The 20,284-nt window shown below is 38.9% G+C and overlaps 1 protein-coding gene across 25 annotated transcripts in view; it reads left to right on the forward strand.

The window, feature by feature from the left end:
• The first annotated feature begins 4,960 nt into the window (after window positions 1-4,960).
• The window catches only part of znf438 (zinc finger protein 438), a 55,047-nt gene continuing 39,723 nt past the window's right edge, over window positions 4,961-20,284 (forward strand). For 20 of the 25 annotated variants that reach the window (XR_003049330.1, XR_003049333.1, XR_003049324.1 and 17 more), the window contains exons 1-2: window positions 5,151-5,325; window positions 15,674-15,696. The gene's annotated coding sequence lies outside the window, so the exon portion shown is untranslated. Of the gene's footprint in view, window positions 5,033-5,148; window positions 5,326-15,673; window positions 15,742-20,284 lie in introns of those variants that run through there. The other 5 variants (XR_003049334.1, XR_003049336.1, XR_003049335.1 and 2 more) reach the window with 5 other exon arrangements.

The raw sequence follows: 20,284 nt of genomic DNA on the forward strand, positions 1-20,284 counted from the left end.
CAATTTCAACAATGCCCCTTTACTCAGCTCACCTTGATAAAAACTCGGTAGCAACTGGTGCTAAATGGAGCCAGTGATGTAAAGTAATAAAACAAGATTTAGATTCATGGCCGCTACATTGTCCCTGTGTTTACTTCACAGTACCAGAGCCATTGAACAAGGTGGAGTGGTGACGGACCAGCAGTTTGTTTTAGTAGTAACAGATGTGCACTAAAGTTTAAATCTGACCTGAGAGGTGACTATAGAGACAAAAAAAAAAAAAAAACTACGACAAAGCGGAAAAACGGCACACAAAAATATCCGGGGAACTCCTCAGTCGTGGGCAGGCGTTAATCTGACACAGAGAGGTTTTAATTTCGTATTGATGTATAAATATCCCGGAAGTTTCCAGAAATGATTAAAGACTGTAGTTGTTTGAACTCATTTCAGTATTTTTGTTTTTAGTATTCTTTGAGTAAAAACAGCTCCTGGCAGTCATTTCCTATTTTTCCTCAAGTCAACTGCTGTTTGATGCAGTAATACCGGTACCAGTATTGATATCAGGGCACGTACCTCATTCAAATATTCGTACTGGTACTTATTGAAGTAGTACAAATGCATGTTATTTGATTATCCTCTATAGAAACCATTAAACAGAACAGAACAGTCCATGGTCCCCGGCTAATCGCCTGGGGTTCAGATTTGATACAGACGTTAGCTTAACGCTGCTACTTTGACATGACCCCTTTGAAAATGACCCCCTGTTGACCTGCTAATTAATAAAATGATCACAAGACCACACAGGTGCTCACCCTTTCACACACGGAGTGGCATGTGACTTCCATGAAGTCAGGCGCATTACAGCCATCTGCTCACAATACAGCCCTGTTGTTTAAGATGACTTTTTTAAGCTGAAGAATAAAGGTAGTGTTTGGTCAGGAATCTACTTCAAATACATAAAATAGCATCACTTCAAACAATGGATGATGTCATCGCTGACACAAAGCCCAAAGTCGGCATTATGAATCACACACAGCACACTCATGCTTATTCAATGTGTCCACTGAGGTGTGCAACCTCTTCATTTAATATTTCCATAAGGTTGCATACGAGTGTATTCTGGGCAATCCTTATAATAAGTAGGTAATGTATTCCGCGCCAGTGGCAAAAATGTATGCTTGAAACATCCCTCACCGGAGCAGTGGTATTTAACTTGACAGTGGACACATACATAATTAAGCCAACAAAAAAGAAGAATAAATATTTAATCCCCTAGCATTTTCATCTCCAAACATCAAAACACCTCAATGTTCTGCAAACTTAGCGAGGTACACTGACATGGTGAATAGAAAATTTAAATTAATACATTGTATTGAGGCAGTTCCCTCAACTGGCACAGGGATATTGAGACAAAATGAATGACAAAACAAAAACAAATAGGAGAAATCATTTTGTTGATTGATTTAAAACAAATACTAATAAAAAAAGTTCAACTAATTATTAATCTTTTTAAATTATTATAAAAACACCATGTACAATCTTAAATGACAATACTTTCACTGTCATGAATATGAATTGAGTGCAAGAAAAAAGCAGATATAAATCTATGAGTTGGCCCATTTTGATTGATGGCTGTGATCATGTGACTACTGAAATCTCTCTGAGGTTTCCAGAAAGCAAAAAGATTGGTTGAAGACCACTGAGTTACAGTGTGTTAATCATGGTTTCAGATCCTCTTCAGCAGAACAGCTTTGTTCATTTTGATCCCAGTTTAAGAAAAGCAGACAGAGAGCCAGGAACAAGTGAGTGGACACTGTGTGTGACTGACAGCGAGATAGTCCAATAGGAACCTGTCACAGTTACAAAACTGTTATTCAGTTCACATATGTTAAAGCTAAATAGGTTTTTGTCTTGAATACAATAGATGGAGGTAATCCAAGAAAGGAGAGACAGGACGTTAGGCACAAGGCCAAACACAGAGCACACAGAACACTTCAAAGTAAGAGATGAATTCAGCTCATCTGTCATCCAATTGTCCCTGTTTGTGCTCATGTGGTTACTATTCAAAGAACAACAACAACAATGTGAAACAGACGGCAATAATTTGCAGTAAATATATCCTGTCCATACGGCAAAGAAACTAAAAAGCCAGACGTCCAAAAATAGCAGACGCTGTACCGTGACCGTTTTACCTAAACATTCCTGTAACTGTACCATTATGTTATATTACAGTGTCAGACTTAACTACCTGTAGCCTGATCTTGCTATAACTCAAACTGACGTGTAATTCGTGACATATCGTTGAGTCACATGAGGACTTTGGGGTTTTCAGATACGGAGACACATGCCAATACGGAAGATAAATCATCCAGTAACCTTGCACTTGCTGAATACTGCTGTGGTCGACGCACGTGTAGCCTGTGCCAGAGTCTGTCCACTTGTGTGATGGCACAGAAACTCCTGAACGTCTTAGTTTCCAAAGAATAGGTCATAAATTACACTGCAGTATCTTCAAATGCCTCTGTGGTATGGAGACACGTAGTTGAGCTGGAGAGCTTTACTTTGATTGTCAGAGCTGACTCCAACAGGCTCCCTTTACACCTTCATAGATAGGAATTAAGCTGCCACGGCCTGAAACACTTTACTGAGTGCCGGTCGATACTGTCATTATCCTAAAGCAATTCTTAATTCTATTTAGCCCTGAGCTAAAGATTCTTTTATTGATCACAAAGTAGCCACACCACGACTACTGTTTTCCATTTAAAAAAACAAAACAAACGAAGCCTGCCTGTCTCCTCATGTTGGCCACAGCTGCACCTCTACTGTACAGGGGAGTCGAAAAAAGTTCTAATACAGATGTTGAAAATTGAAAAGGTGTCAAATTTTAATAACTAAAACGTTTTAAGGCAGCTTCTACAGCAGCTTTGACGGGTTTTATTAGTATATCTTTGTCAAAATTTCAGCAAACTTCAGATTTTGAAACAAACTTGATTTATTTCCTTGAAGAGGATTTCTAAACTTCTGCAATAGAAGAATTATCTTATGGAAAATTAGAGATTACAGATTATTTTAAATGTATCTAAAAACAAATGAAATTCCCCTTATATTTATAATAATTATATCTAAAGAACCGTCATAGTTGCAGTACTTTTAGTGGTGTTTCATGTGTGACATGGAAAGTAACTGTTTTTCTTTCATATCCTGTTTTGGTAGATGAGAAATATTGATTGTAATCGCCAGAACTCTTTTTTTTTTATTTTAGAAAGAAGCAGACACAAACACTTATGCTAAGTTTCTGATCACACTGCTTTGTCTCACACACACGCAAACATATTTATGGACAGAACAAAAAAGACTGACAAATCCTGAGGAGCTTTTTTAACTGATGCATCCTTTTCTGTACGTCCATCTGTCATCCACACACAAACACGCAAGCTGAGAGCACGGCCACCTGCCACAAACTGTACAGCGTGGCCTGTGACAGTGGCTAACAGAACAGGACATGTGTAGCCCCAGGTGACTTGAATTGCAAAACTAACAACACCACGCTCCAGTGCACCGACAACACAGTGTGAAACACCAGTGCGAGGGACAAATGTGTCATATCACATGTGCGTCTGAGCAAATGTGCGCTTTCACAACTGTGCATTTTTGTCATTTATGAACTGAAATAATGACTATGAAGTTCTTTATTATGACGCACGCTGCCTGAAGCATAAACAAAAGCATTACCTTGTAATCTCTGACTTAATTAAATGAGGACCAATACCTTGATTTAACTGATGTTTGTAAGCACATATTTATCAGGATATTGACAAGCTAACGTGTAAGCCACGAGATACGAAGCACGAGAAAAATGATGCAGGGTGAAAACACATTAACATCCAGAAATACCAGTGCGTTCATCCATCTCGTACCTCACACACTTTACATGTTCTTGTAGCTTCTCCTAAGCCTGGAGCTCTCGAGGTTAAACAGTACATGCTGTTATTAGTGTTTTACCTGAATTATAACACATCAGATGAAAAGTGGTGCTATTTCTTATATCTTTATGTTTGTTTCTCAAGGATCTCCAGGTTTTCAAGTCCTCCAGTGTTTCCCACCACCAGGATTACCTGCCCCTACTTTATACCTGTGTCTTGTTATTTCTCTCTCTTGTCCTTTTGACCAGTTCACTGCCCCGACAAGTGACCCAAAGTGCTTCCCTGTGTTTGCTCGTGTTTCTGTTCATTCACCCTCTTTAGATCTATTTTATCACTGTCTGAAAGGTTTATCTTCTCTATGTGTAAATGCATTGTACCATTCTAGCTGCAATGATTGTATGCATTTTAAACCATATCCTGTGTTAAGTTCTGGTATTTTCTTTAATATCTTTATAACATAATATATTACAACACATGTTTTTTTTAACATGGGTGCAAATTTATGAGATATGGCTATGGATGGCTAGACAGACAACCAGACAGACAGACTGCATTGATTGCAACATGGAAAATTCAATAGTTGTTCGACTTGACGTGTCAGTCCAGTGATTGACTAGTGATCAGTACAATTTGTACTCTGCCTCTACCCCAATGTCAGCTGGGATGGTTTCAGCTCTCTGATGACTCATAAAGGATAAAAAAAAAGTGATGCGGACAGCAAGTGGACAAGTGGATAAAGGAAGTGATGCGGACAGCAAGTGGACAAGTTGTTGTAGTGGCTGTACAATATAATGAGTTTTACTTTTATCTGCTGATGTTGGCTCTAGAAATACATCATAAGCCGCATATACAGTATTTAAACACTGCCAGCACTTCAAGCTTAAGTGTACATCAAACGGCATTTATGCATTACTGCAGCTATTCAGTTTGCGTTATTTTGAAATTGTGACATAGCTACAATGTCTTTGTGTAACCTCGGAGTGAAGTGTGGTAGCGTTTCTCTCTGCTCTCAGCTGTGTTTTGAGCGCGGCCACAGGTTGTTCAAAGCCACTCTTCCTATTGGCTGAAGAGCTGTTAGGAATGCAGTGGACTACACCATTTTTGCCAAACAAGAGGGGTCTACATGAACTGTGAGTGCGCATACATATATTAATGCCGTGGTTTTATAAATTATATTTGATGGGATTAGTTTCTGTAAGTGCGAAATATTTGCTAAATACATTAAGTTCGCACGTGTTAATAAATCCAATCATAATTCATAAAACGCTCATATCGAAGCAACCCCGCTACACCAACTTGACGGTTTGACTCAAAATGGCTGAAGAGAAAACAGTAATGGGGATCGACGGTTTTGCAAGATTTTTGCAGGAAATTAGCCTTTCTGTAGAGTGAAGGCACTCCCGTCATTTAACTGTGGACCCAGGTGAGACATGTTTACAGTTAATCCAACTCTTGCATTCATGCCACCGAATATAAGTAGAAAAAACGGCGCCCAAACAGGACTTGTTTGCACTGTTGTGACGGTTAGAATCCTCTCGCTGCAGGAAGGAGCCCGTACTTTAAACTGTGTTTACAGTGTGACCAACAGTGTCAGTGAAAAACACACACACTGGGTTAGGGTAGTAAATGCAACACTCGGCGAATGCACAAACGCGAATGAGTTGTCATTCAGTCTGTGTATCTTGCATAGCAGGCCTGTGGCTAACCCTGCAGCTATGCATAATACTCATACGTCATTACTGAAGGGTTCCCCGTAGTGTGAGTGTACATACATAAAGAGGATCTGAGAGTTGTGTATCCTTACACTGAACTCAATGGGTGGAGGATATGTTGGTTGTGCACCTGTGTAGATGGATCTGAAAGCTGGTTGGATACTCTCTCTCTCTCTCTAATTCTCTCTCATACTCACCCTCTCTCACTTTCTCTCTTTATTCAGGAAGTTCTGATTATTAATTTCCTGAGTTTTTTTCTCGAGTAATACCAAGTACAGAATTACAAAACTAAAAAAAAAAACAACAATAATAGTAAAGTTAATTCATTTTTAACCCAGCCTCCTCTTCCTCAGGGCACTTTGCAGCAAATGTTGGTAAACATCTGTAGCTCCCCTCTATCAAGTGGTCTCCTTGGCATAAATATGCATCTTGGTTTAACTATGCAGGTGTTGTCTATTGCCTCATCTGCTCATATGATGGGGTACGAGTGTGTATTACGTTGCTCATATGAAAACTTCAGTTCAGCTTTGTGTTGTTTCTCAAGTCAAAACTTTCTTGGTCCCCACCCTCTCAGTCAGGTCTCTTATAAACAAGTCACAGCCTTAGTTCTTTACTAATACCTCTACCTCTCTTTTAAAAAATATTTTGTTTTTCAACCTATCCCAGTTTAATTTTTCTATTATTTGGTTCATTTACAGTTTACTGTTTTTTTTATTACAGCAATATATACAAAAGTTTGAGTAATCTCTATTAATCCACAATTATTTTGAGATTAATCATATTAAAAATATATACATCTGTTATATAATGTGGATTCTGAAGTGATGGCTCATAGAATAGGTAAATGTCTTTTTAGATATTTAGACTTTTAAATGATGTGAATACCAAATATTAGCCATTGGGCAAAATTTTAGTGTGCAATATATTGAAAGCGCCAACTTGAAAGTTTAGTTTCAGCATTTCCAATGTTACATGATTTTGCAAAGATACATTGATCTTCATGGATTAAATTAGAAAGTATTTTATAAGAAATATAATATATATATATATATATATATATATATATATATATATATATATATACACACAAACACGTACATATATATAGGTAACCTATGCCATTTCAATGATATCTTGATGAAACTTAATAGGAAATAATAGAACTTTAAATCATACTTTTTCTCGTGGGTAATTTGGAACCAGCCCGTGGGATTCTAATCCTTGATGATTCAGGTTCTCAATTGCCATTCCTAATAGTTTTTGATGAAAGTGCCTCTGGCGTTCCACGCTTTAAATATCCCTCTTGCATGTTATACCTCAAAATGTCTTTTGAAAGGAAAGAAAAAACAAAGACAACTATTAAATGCTTTTATTCAAATTTTTTTTTTGTAAAGAAGTACATTTCTTTATACTTTATAATTATTGTATTATTTGAATTAATATTCAACCACCTGCCTTCACATCAGCTCATGTTGTTCCTTTTAGAGCACTAACCTTTGAAAGTGTTAGGCCTACACAGTTTGATGAAATTTTTTGCCAAGTCAGAACGCCTCCTTGCCCTGTAGATGAGTCAAAAAGAGGAACACACACACATCAAACACACAGAGACGCATGCATACTTTAAAACAGCATACACTATTTTGACCATGTAGGCCTTCCTCATCCCACTGCTCAGTGTGGGAAACATTGCACACATAAAGGTTCACAGCTTACCGTGATTATGAAAGAATAATTGCACTGTGCTTTATCGTTTATCAACAGAAAATGAGTAAGGGGCTGGCGCGTCACTCTGGCATCCAGTGTAAACACATGCCATGTGAACGAGTGCAGCGTTTACTCTGGCTGCTGCAGTTCCACTGTGGTTTCGCATGTGGCGAGATGTGGAGGGTGGAAGCAGGCAGGGGAAACTTAGATGCTTGTCTAACATTTCCGCTCAATCATAACTAAGCTCATGTTACCAAAACACACATAGTCCCAAGACCCAGACGCCACTCATTGTCAGACCTTTTTAAGTACCGATGTCACTTCAACTAAATGGCAAGCAGTGTCTAGGAATCTTGTTGATAAGCATCACTGTGATAACACAGTAACTCACTTAGCCAGTCTTTCCATAAGAACCATGTAGGATGGGATGCTGCTGTTTTTCCCACTTTATTCTTGCTTTAAGGCTTGGTCTAACATTGTTCTAATGGCCCTTCTATTTTTCTGGGTGTAATGTACTATAAGATGGTACGAAATTAAATCTGCTAGAATGTGGACCCACTGGCTAATTTAGTGCTGCATTTAAGACCGTGTCCACTTTGGGAAGATGTAGTTGAAAGCATCAATTAGGCTAAATCAACACATTTCCTAATTGATGGAGGGTTTTGCATTTTAAAGATTTTTTTTTTCTTTATTTGAACCTGAACTCTAAGCTGCTGATATACATCAACCCCTTTTAAGTGCTATCGAAATATGTTAGGAGTAGAGGTTTGAAGAACAAGGAAAGTGCATCTCCAGTCTGAATAATAAATGGTGACCATATTGTGGATGGAAAAAGGAGGATGTGGTTCAGTAATAGTCTGGCCAGTATTTCTCCTCTGCTAAATTGTGGGTTTTGCTAGACTGTTGTTTCCAAGAAAAGTTAATGAAAATTACATGTGAAGCCTAATGACTGACTTTTACAGGGTTTGCAGGCAGCAAAAGCATATTATTATATTAGGCTGCTCCTTTGACCATTAGCATTGTTCCTGGATATGTTCCACTTCTAGCAAACCATTTCATTTTTGATGCAAAATGTTGTCTTTATGTGGTAACATCAAAAAGCGGATGAGCACATACCGCAGCTTTAGACCTGTGTGGTCAAATGTTATTGGCTGGTACTTGTGGTATCTGCTGTTTCACTCACTAGATTACTTCTATATGGCTTCTATCATGCATCTAATGACTAATTTGAAGGAAATCTTGGTAACTTAAAGAAGAAGTTCAGTTGAGGTCAGATTTTGTGTGTTTAAGAATAGAACTTGAACTTACTTGCCGTACCTTTTGTGAGTTAAACCCCAACTACAAATAAAACTTTACTCTCCAGTGGACAGTTTATAGGAAATGGAAAGTGTCGAGTAGGGCTTTCTGGTAAAACATCACTTCATCTCCACAAATAACTCCTAAATATATATATAAAAAAAGAAGTTGAGTTCTGGAATTAAAAATAGGTGTCCTGCGGTTTAGGTCTGCCGCTCATTGCTTCTTTTTTTTATTTTATTAAAGTCATGTACTTTTACCATTTGCTTTTAGCAGTAACTGTAAATTGGGTCGTCCTAGTACTGTGTATCATTTTATATATATAAATATGTATATATATATATATATATATATATCTATATATATATATATATATATATATATACAGATATATATATCTATATATCTGTATATATATATCTGTTTGTCACAAATGAAAATGCAAATGCTAAATAATCATGATATCTATTTATGCCATTATCATCATTTTCCCACTACATCCAGTTTTTAAATTGTAGAAATAATTCCCATATTGATCTCTGATTCATCTAATTACATTCCTATAATGATACTGCAAATACAACACACACATTAAGCTGCAAGTGGTGAGACCTGCAGCCTAACCAATTAAAGCATCATAACACCCAAATCAAAATCATCTACATTCTAGAACGTCTTGGTGACTTGGCCTAGTGGTGACACACCCCAGGAGAGACTCACTTCCCATAACAAACCCACCAAGTTTCCCTGAGTCACATTTCCACATAAGGGTGTTTGCTCTTGTTATGTTGTTAAGAGAAACACAGTCGATGGGTGACCTGTTTCGCATCTCCAGTTCTGTAACACAGCTATTGTTTAGTTGTTAGCAATGGTAAGAACACAATCTGGAGTTGAGGATAAAAGATTAGTGGTAAGGGAAGGAGGACATGACAAAAAGAGGAAGAACGAATGATGATTTATATGATGTTTTAAATTTAAGATCTATGTCATTTATATAATTTATCGGTCATTCAAATAATATTTTGTTTGTTTATTTCCAGTTCAGCAATCACAGGTCCAAGCGGGTACATTTACACATGCCTTCCAGACAAATTTTTTAATGGCTTCCAAAACAACTCAGACATGTTTGGACATAAAATCACTCTTTGACGCCTTTCTGTAGCCCCTCCTACCAAAGCAGTGGGTGTGGCACGTGTATCAAAGGTGATTGAGAGGCATTCACTTTCATCCTCTGTCATTTGGCAGTTTCTCGAATATACTGTCTCACCTCCCCCCCCCCCCCCCCCCCCCCCCCCATCTGCTGTTAATTTTCCTGCTTGTCCCACCCACTGTTTCTTCAACCCCTCATCTGTGTGCCTGTCTTTCCTCCAAACACATTTGAATGTCTCCCTCTCACCATCCCACAGCTATGATTTAGGCATCAGGGTTGCTCCCAGCCCTGGATCGAGTTACCCTGCCATTACTCAGTCATTCCCTCTGTGAGGGTGCTCCATGTCAGGCATAGCGGAGTCTGCCTTCGTGACTGCTTTTCTAGACCTGCGGACGAGTGCAGTTCAACCACAGACGCCCCTGGTCAGTGGAGCTGTTCCAGCCATGGCTATGACTCTCTGGAAAATGATGCAGGCAAATGAGTACCAGGCAGAAGGATTAGCAGTATTTTCAATTTCACGTGTGGTGAAGTAACCTCCAAGCTTTAAGGGCTGCTTTCATGTGACTGCAGCACAAGCAGGTTTCTTCTAGAAGAAGACTCTTAGCTGCTGGGTTGGGAGCTAAGCCCCACCCATTCTCGTGTCACAAGTCAGCTGATGATTTGTGAACCACATTGTTTTATGGTTATGTAATGTCGATTCGCTTGACGAGTAAAATGTCTTGTTAAAACCCTGCTCTGCCCTACTCACATAAAAGTGAGTGATGCAGGCAGCAGTGTGAGGGCCTCACCATCCTTCCTAAAGTACTTGTCATGGGATTGGATGGCATCTCAATGGTTTAGCCAATGAATAACGTTGCAGAAAATTCACTCACTGGCTAGACTTTATTGCTTGATTAATGCATCCTGAGTAAAACCACTAACTCTACCAGGGAGCTGTGGGCTCCTTTACCGTAGGTTTAATTTATGAGCACGAGTAAAGGGAGTGTAAGTGTGTACCTGTATTTTTGTTCAGACTGTTTTCAAATTATGTCAAGATGTACAGCAGCCGCAGCCTTGAAGACTAGAGCTGCTTTTTTATTTAAAGTCTGTTTGTTGTATAGTATGCTGACAATCATACTAAAGTAACTGCACAGGTAAGGCTAGTCTTCCTAAATTGAAATTAAGGCACAAATAGTCCTTAGTTACAATAAAATTCCTAAGACTGTCACTGACCCAAATGATGAACATGCAAATTGTGTATCTATTGGAATTTGTGGTTTTTAAAACTAGGTGTGTGGTTGGGTTAGTGAGGACCTTGTGATTACAGTGCGCTGGTCTTTTTGTCAATCTTTCACTGGTTCACTATAATATTTTTGCCATGCATTTCCCAATTTAACTATGACCGCAATTAGTTATTTAAAATAAATATTGTATTTGTATGTTATAGAAACCAAAGGAAATAGAGTTAACTGGATTTCACCGAATCCCACTTTTTTAGATTGACAAGTTCAGTTTTAGAATTTCCTTCTTTTTCAACACTCTTGGAAAAACAGTTTGGCACCATTTACGGAAATTAACTCCAGCAAAAGATTGTGCAGAATAGACACACTTACGACAGACGGAAAATGTCTAGGAACATCCAGACCACAAGTGGCCCATAGCCTAAGGCCAAACTTGGTTAGTTTGTGGACAAAGGAGACAGGACACTTGCCAATTGTCTCCATGTGAGTCTCTATTATCCAGAGTTACTCCTGTTGTCTTGTGTAGTTCATTTATAAACAATAGGGATGTAAAGATGCTTCATGAATCGATAAAACTTTGATTCAAATGCATGATGATTTGCATCAATTTTTCTTGTTAAAAAAGAGTTGCAATACTTCGTAAGAAGTTGCCGGCATTATTTTAAAATGTCACTAAGACTACACCTCCCAGTACATTAGGGGGAAGTATGCTTGTGAGTGAGCTGGTATTAATTAAAGATGTCAGGTCACTATGTGACTTGTGTGTCATTCAAGTGTTCAATCAGAGTGTAGGTATCAGAGTGTACAAATAAATGATCACCATATTTTGCCATAATTTGTTTGGAGCTTTTCTTTTTTTCATAGTGATTTGTATTGTGAGTTTATCATTACTCGCCTAATTAACGTTGATTAAAAAAAAAACAACCAAAGCCATACTTCTTGTCTTCTTAGCACACAACTGTGTATTATGCATAACCTGATATACTTTAATCACTTGGAATTAAAAATATACTCCACATTGTCCTGCAAAATTTTAATATTGGTCATTGACAAAGATTTACTTTTTAGCTTTAATCTTGTATTTCTGCATTCTGTCTGTGTATATTGCCATTTTCACAAAAGAACGTGACATGGCAGAGTATTAAGGCAAGTATGCAGCTACAATCTTGATCCAGTTGGACACGTTAAGCCTTCAGCAGCTCACAAGAGAGTTCTAAATTACTGGTTTACAAAACCAGAAAAAGCACCTCACGTGTTTGAGGTGGATTTAATAGGAGATTTGTATTGTGCTGTGCTGTTTACTTCTTTTTTTATTTCCTCAACGAAACACAAAGTGAATGTGTTCATGTCTCTGCTTGTCTTTACTTATTCTCTTCTTTGAATTTTTTTTTTTTTTTAGAAATGTATATTCTTACTCTTACACATCAGTATTACTTAATCTTTTGCTCTTGAAAATAGACTTGAACTATATAAAGTCTGAGACTTGGCATAGACACTTGAGAGGGCAGAGGTTAACTCTAAACTGCTGTAATCCATTATTTGGTTGGTTTAAGAGGAGAGATAGCAGTGGTTCAGCATGTACCTGTCAGTACCAAATGATGCGTATTTCCTGCCTCAGTAATGTTCAGCAGCTGTTTGAGCTGGACCTTACCTTTCATTTCTTTCTGTCAGCCGGCTGCTCTCCCAGCTCACTCACATGACAAAACACCTATTGCCCAAACAGGCTTTGTAGCTGTGTGTGATCACTGCGGGTAAATGCTTCATTAAGTGAACTACCTTTGAGACTAATGTGACGCTGAGTACAGCGAGCTGATCAAAATCATCAGTGTGAGTCCATTGAGTTTGTTCGGCACATACAGCGTATGACAATCCTGTTAATTCCCACTTCTTTGTACTTCCTTTCTGTGATTAGCTAAATGCTCCATTGATTTACCAGGTTAAGGTACCAGAAGCGAGCGAGTCATATTTATCACATAGTGAAAGGAGCATGCAGGATGTTGCACCGGCTGTTCCTCTTTCATTGAAAAACAATAACCATAAATCAGCGGAATGCGTCTGTTTGTTATAAGACTACGATGGACGGGGGAGGTGCAGATAAAAAAAATTTAAAAAAAGGTCTGAGCTGATCTGCTTTCCTCAGGCGGTAGAATTGAAGAGCTGGAGCTCTATGGGGTTTGCTGACATTTGAGAAAAAAAAAGCTCACCTAGCAAAGGCAGTCCTGTAAATCAGCGTCAGGATTGGTGCTTTAAAAATAGAGTGAGGATGTAAGAGCTTCTGAGTAGACCCCCTTAGCAATGCCAAGGAACTTTACATAGGGCAAGGCTTCTCCCTTTGAATCACAGCTAATTAACTAAGTAATTAAGATCAGAATCTTGGCACAGAGAAAGACTCTAAATTGTCTATACATCCACATGGGCTATGAAAAGATTCCCTCCCTTTCATGCATCGGGCAAATTTAGGCAATCAGACCATTTCCCCCTTATTATGCCTGTTATGTGTCAGAATCATATTCTCATTTTAAAAAATGAGCTAGCAAGAGTGTAACCCTAAGTTGAAGCCCAGCTATTTCTTCACGTGCACTGTTCATAATGCATTTGCTTGATGATTTCAATAAATAATGTCACTCCAAGGACACACTTTGATCATTCAACAGTGACAACCTGGCTGTATCCTCTGTTGGCATATGATAGATTAGCAAACAGTTTATAAACAGACCACTGAGCATGTCCATACTTTTATCGTCACTACATGTCATGATGGATGTATTTTTCCGATGTAACCCTGCTGCTATAAGGTCCAAGAATATCTAGGAGTGTGTCTACAGTTTTAAGATATGAAGGACATAAGATCACCTGTGGTGGACTCAAAGAATTTGATCTATGTCCAAAAGTTAGTTCTATTGGCGTTCTTCTGCATTTTCAGGTGGTGTTGTCGTCTTTATGTTGAGTTTGCACAGACCATATTTTTCTGAGGTATTCCTGGTCTCTATATTTTTTATAACATAGGCAGTATTAATATTGTCCATTTATCCAAAAGAGTATATCTCTACATGCTATATAAAATTCACTAAAAGCTGCCAATATATTTCCAACAATCAAATGTTTTACCTCTTGTCCCAAAAGAGTTAATACAAAAGGAATATATATAATACTGTATACAACTTCACTAAAAGAACAGCTCTAGTTTGTTATTATGCTACTAGCAAACTTATATTTTTTTGATTTGTTTTTAATACAAATAATATACCTCTCTGAACACTGATCAGGTTCAGGGATATTAAAGATTTTAGTTACAAAGGGTAAAATGACCAAAATTAAAAAAAGTGAACTGTCTAAATTTGATCAGTTCTAATAGTTACAACTACACATTTGTCAGTTTACAGTTAAATTCACCCCGTAACCCAAATCACTTCCTCCTCTATTTCCTGTCAGGCAGGAAGGGGTTATTCTCCATGTTTCCTTTCCAATTCCCAGAGCCCTGACCATGTTCTGATTGCCTTCTTGATGTTAAACATTCCCAGGCTCCCATAACCTTCTGCCTCGCCTCTGCCGTCCAAAAGCCGTCCCAGGTGAACGAGTGGGTGAACCTTCTGTTTTTAAGGATAAAATCTCTTTTTTTCTTTCAAGGGGTGAGAGATATTCAGACTGGAGGGCCAGGCAGCTGTGCGGTGGGAAAGCATTTTTCTTTTTATTTTGTTTACTCTGTGCGAGGCTGTGGGAAAGCATGTTTTCCCAACCATGTTTTATTTCAAGCCGTTTTTGTCAGGTTAAATAACTTTGAAATGAAGCTCGGTGTTTGAGTGCGAAACAGAAAGGCACAGTGTTTTGACACATTTAAAGTGTCGGGAAATAAATAAAAATGACTCATTCGGCTTGAGAAACATGCTTCGCCTACTCATCTTTCCTGGTTATTGAGGTTAACATGTGCTTCCCTGTCAAACACCGTCCCCTTAAATTTTCTTCCCACACACTTCCTTCCCTCGTGAGACACCTGATTGACAGTTGAGTTATGCTATCTCATCTGAGTCAGCGATGCCTTTACATCAGTCATCAAACAAACGGTATCCAGACTGGGCTTGTATGCCTGTGTAGAGGCAGTGGTGTGGAAATGACCCAAGACCGGAGCTGGGCCAGGCTGGACTATATTTAGCCCAGCGATGCTCAGGCTAATTGCCCTCCCAGGCCTAATCATTTCCAGGCTGTGCAGCTCACAAATGACCGGAGGGGAGGCCAAACACCCACTAACCTCATGTTAAAGAGATGTCGACATGAATGGGGCTGTCAGTGGGCTCCACAGAAAAGACAGATTAGCACAAAGTGCTTCTTTCCCATATGCTATTAGAACACTTTATAAGTTGATTGGCTTGAGATGTGTAGTAATGATTGCTGCTTTAGTATATCGATTAAATGTGCTATTCTGTTACTGTAATAACAATGTAAAAAGTCCAAGCAGCATCCAGTGCAGGTTGTATTAACAAAACTGCAAAAGATCGCTCAGATTGGTGAAATTTAGCATCTGAAATTTACCTGCCAAATACAGTAGAGTTAGTATGTGTAGATTCTTGATACAAAGAAATGGATAGTGATTTATAATAACCTTTTTGTCTTTAACAATTTCTTTGCTTTTCTGTTATTTTTAAATAACTTCAGTCACTTTCCAATCTTAACTTTTTCTCTTTTCTTTTTTAGGTCACAGACAGTTCATTGAAAAGGTGAGCTTATAGGCAGAACTGAAAGGGAAGGGAGGAAGGGCCTCTGTGAGTTGTTCTCGTCAGCTTCTTATACCCTGATTGATTGATTCATTTTCTCTAGTCTTTTTTTCTTCTTCCAGTGGCTATCTAATCCCTCTCACATGTCCCTTTTTTGTATGCGCCTTCTGAAAATTTGAATTTATAATGACTTTGCCCTCCATGCAATCAATTTGCCACACCAAGTCCCTTCGAAAAAGGTTACCATTGCCAACCAAAGCCGCAGTCATGTAACTTTGAGTTTCCCTCTCCTGCCAAGTTTCATTCATTTAATTGTAGAAATGGCCTCATCTGGAGACTCAGCTGAATGAAATGTCAAAATATTGATGTTGAATACTTATGCGATTTCAGGGTATTTGGGATTAAAGGAGGAAAAGGCCTGTGTGCAGTGGTTTGCAGGGATAAGGAGACGTGTCAGTCCCTGGGCTGGTTTTACTGACATTAAAAGAGATCTGCTTTTTTGAGTCTTTTAGGTATTTGTGTCCACAGCACGATCCCCAGGAGCTAAATTGGTTTATTGTAGCCCCTTGGTAGTATTACCAGTAGAACATCTTTAATACTGCATGTAATGCCAGGTCATTTGAAAGGGCCTTGTGTAGAAGGACAGACCTAATAGGCAAAGTAACATAAAATGGCTTCTCCTCAGTCCATACACCTTATGTAGCTTTAATATAGTTTTATTTTATATTAAATTAAATATTTTCAAAGTCACGGGCCATTAAGTATGTAAGTTTTATCTGGGGCTAGTATTTGTAGATAATATTAATACTTTTAATACTGACCATTAAAAAAAATGTGACTTTGCGGAGTCAGGACTTTTGTCTTGCCAAATTCTGCATTTTTGTCAGCTGAAGGAAAGAAGCAAAGAAACACATTAATGGTGAAACAACCAATTCCTACGTTACTAGTGTCTTTGGCTAGAAAGTTCAACCTTTCTGATTCTCTTTCATCTCCCGATAACATATTTGAGGTTTTCCTATAAAAACTGCTCACCACGCCTTCATATAAATAATAATGAAACAATACTTCACAGAGAAATTGGGTGGAAGTTTTCTTACATTACATCACAATAGATGCAAATGTTGATATTTCATATGTCAGTGTAATAACACTATATTTAGTTGCAGCTTCATTGGACTTTACCAATGCATATTTTACAGATATAAAGGCAGACATTGCACAATACCTGCATCATAAAAGGGGAAACTACACAGAGAAGATAAAAATAAAGTCAGTGTTCTGATTGATAATATTTCTGCTTCTTTTAGTTTCACATAGAACCCTAGTGGATTTTTTTTGTGCGTGTTCCTTCTGGCAGTGCTTTAGGTTCGCTGTGTTTCTGGCATGCTCTGTGGTCTCTGGGTTTCACTGATAGCACTCCTTCCTTTGAGGGCTTAACATGCTGTGGATAAAGACGCCAGTCATGTCCAAAGTCTAATCTCAGGCCAGCATGAAATGATCCAGTGTTTCATCTGCCAGAACCAGGACAGAATAAAGATACACCCGTGGCCGATCGGTTAAGCACCTCATCAGACGTATAGCTCAGGTTTGATGGCACCGCTCGTCCCAGCTGTGGTCCATTGCTGGCTCACAGAGATGGCCTGATGCACCCGTGAAGAACAAGCCCACCCTTTCTTTCACCCTGGTCTCTCCCCAACTGGCTCCTTTCCCCTCACGGTATCGCTCTGTTCTGTTTGTCTCCCCCTACAAAAAAACTGCCTTTCTTTTCCATGGTCTCCCCACCCTAACACTCGTCAGATCCACGGGGCCAGATTTTTATCGCTGTTCTGTAAGTCCTGCAAGGGGAACCTTGAGGGTCTCAGTGGGATCAATTTAAAAGGGAAGCGCTTGTCTCTCCTCCTCTTTTTGGCCCTCTCGGCTGATTGGGTCTGCTTGCCAGGAACTTGCAGCCTTTTGATCTCAACCACTCCTCTCACAACCTCCACCGCCACAAAGTTTTTGATGGAGCTCAGCCTTAAAAAAAAAAAATTTGATCCACTTAAAAAGAACTGGCAGCCCCATCCCCCTTTTTCCTGCACCTGTGGAAAAACCATGTGAACATTTTTTACATGACTTTGTAAAACCAGACTTCTATTTTTAAAATATGTGACTAGTTTGTCTCCTAAGGTGAAAGAACAACCAGAGGGACGTGAAGGCTCGGGCAGATTACTCTAAAACATTGTTAGGTGCTGTGATGCATAATTTAAACACAGACTAGGTAGAGCTTTAGTTGGTGGTGCCTACGAGTGTCCATTTTACTGGTAATTCAGCATATTTGTGTTGGAGTTGAATCTTTAATATCAGTGGTTTGCAGTCCCAGTCAGCCCTTTTCTCCTCCTCTCTCTTCTCTCTTGTCCTTCCAGGTCACTGTAGGTCAAAGCAGAGTTTTTCTTGTACCACCTCATTGACCTCTGTTCTCCAAGGAAAAGTCCAGTTACAAGTCAGGATTAAAATTCCTGCTAAACCAGTTCCTCTAAAACTTTTTTCTGTCTTTATCAAAAGAACACTTCCTCTTCTCTACTTGGAGGTACCCACACTTTTTTTAAGCAGAGTAAGGACCCTCAAGTTTTCAAGGCATCTCAATTTTCAGTTTCTGTTGCTCTAAAGCAAGGCACACCTTTTCTTCCATAGCTCTTGGGTCCCTTGGTGATGACATCATTGGAGTAGTTGCACACTAATTGAGGTTTAATGCTAGAGTAGAGGGAGAAAGGCTGTAATTTTCCTGCCCCGGCCTGGAATAGAGACGACATCTTTTGATGTGGTCTAGGCTAATTTAGGTTTCAATGCTGCAGCTGTAGGACACCTCACTTCTGTGCTGATTGCTAGTATGCTCAATATGAAAAAAAAAATTATGCAGAAAAATATCTTTATGAAGGGACTTTAGCTGACAGGAGCTTAGATTTATGTTTACAGTGCATCGTAATGAAGCTCAAATCGAAAAGCTCTTTCTGAGACTATAGAATTACTTTGGGCTAAAAAAATCCTAATACTCTTTCAAGTCCCTGCTGCTAGACCTTAGAAGTCCTTAAATGATTCTTAAGGAAATAAATGGATTTTTATTCAAATTATCCACCGTCTGCTAATGCAGGTGGAGGAGGAGGAGGTGTAAGTCTTAAAACGAATTAAGTGATATGTGCAAAATGACATTCCATGTGTCATTTTGATTGTGTGTGCACTGGGCCAGGGCATAATGATATTCATCCCCGCATGCAGGCAAACACACGCACACCAACACAAACACCGAGCTCTACCTGCTCTTTATCCCATCAGCCGTATCAGGGCTGTTCAAACATCAGCCTGTTTAAAATGGGAAACCATAATCAGTAGTGTAATACATTTCTGAAAGTGAAGGCATTGTTTATCAGGGGATGCTGTCGCTGTATAGGCAAAGAAAAGACTATGTAACAGTTCCCTTATATTCATGTTGAGGAGCTGAGAATCAGGGCTTTATTTTTATGTGTTGAGCTGAGAATCAGGGCTTTATTTTTATCTTTTTACTACTAGGCTGTATTTGCTGACAAACCACAAGGGGTGAAAGGAAATTGTGCACAAAACCTTAGACCAGTGGCTCCCAACCTTTTTTGGCTTCTGGCCTCCATTTTGACATCAGAAATTTTTGGCGACCCCAGAGACATTTTAGTAACAGTCACTTGTGCAGTCACGTGATTGCAGCAGTCAATCACGAAGTGCCAGCTCAGACATTTCAAAAAGCTGCATTTTATTCGCACTCGATTTATGTTCATGGACGTGAAAAAATGCAGTTGTTTAAGACAGTGTGTGGTGATTTAAAAAAAATAATGAAAAAATATTTTCATCAGGCAATCCTGATGAATCCTGATGCAAATTTGAATTCCAGGCAACCACGGTTGTGACCGTAAGGTTGAAAAACACTGCATTAGACAGTCAACCAAACTGTGGTTGGATGTTGTCCCACTTTTTCTTCATTAGACATTAACTGTCAAGGTCCTTACAGTGAGCCAATAAAACCTTGGTAACTGACAATAGTGAGTGAATAATACTATTTGTTAAACCACAGAATTTGGTCAGTTTAAAGCAGCTGTAAGGCTGTGTGGTCCTAGAGTTCTTGTATATCTTTTCTTAGGTGTTTTAACTTGACTTGACTTTATTACTCAGCAGATTTGTTATGTTCACCGTGTTGATTTTCTGTGTTGTTATCCTACTTCATTAGGATCAGCTTGTTTAAAGAACGCTGTTGTGTCTGACTTGAGTTCAAGCGGCACAAACATCCCCTCCATTCCAGCATAGCGTGTCCTGGTCTCCCATTGCTCAATAATTCATCCAGACAACTTGAATGATTATTCTATGAATATGCACTAAAATTCCTTTCTTGTGTTCATTCTCTGTAAGTTTGTACGTGTGCGGATGTGCATGTGAGCAAACACTGAGCGCTGTGTCTATGCAGCTCTTCTCTACCTGAAACAAAGGAGGTGTCAGTGTGAATTATCCCCCTCCGATTAAACGCCAGTGAGCTTTGAGATGCACCACAGTTTCTGCTGAGTCGCACATGAGCCGTGGTGTCTGCCTCTTCCCC

Source organism: Cynoglossus semilaevis, chromosome 3, assembly GCF_000523025.1.
Source record: "Cynoglossus semilaevis isolate Cse_v1.0 chromosome 3, Cse_v1.0, whole genome shotgun sequence".
NCBI classification, from domain to species: Eukaryota; Metazoa; Chordata; class Actinopteri; order Pleuronectiformes; family Cynoglossidae; genus Cynoglossus; species Cynoglossus semilaevis.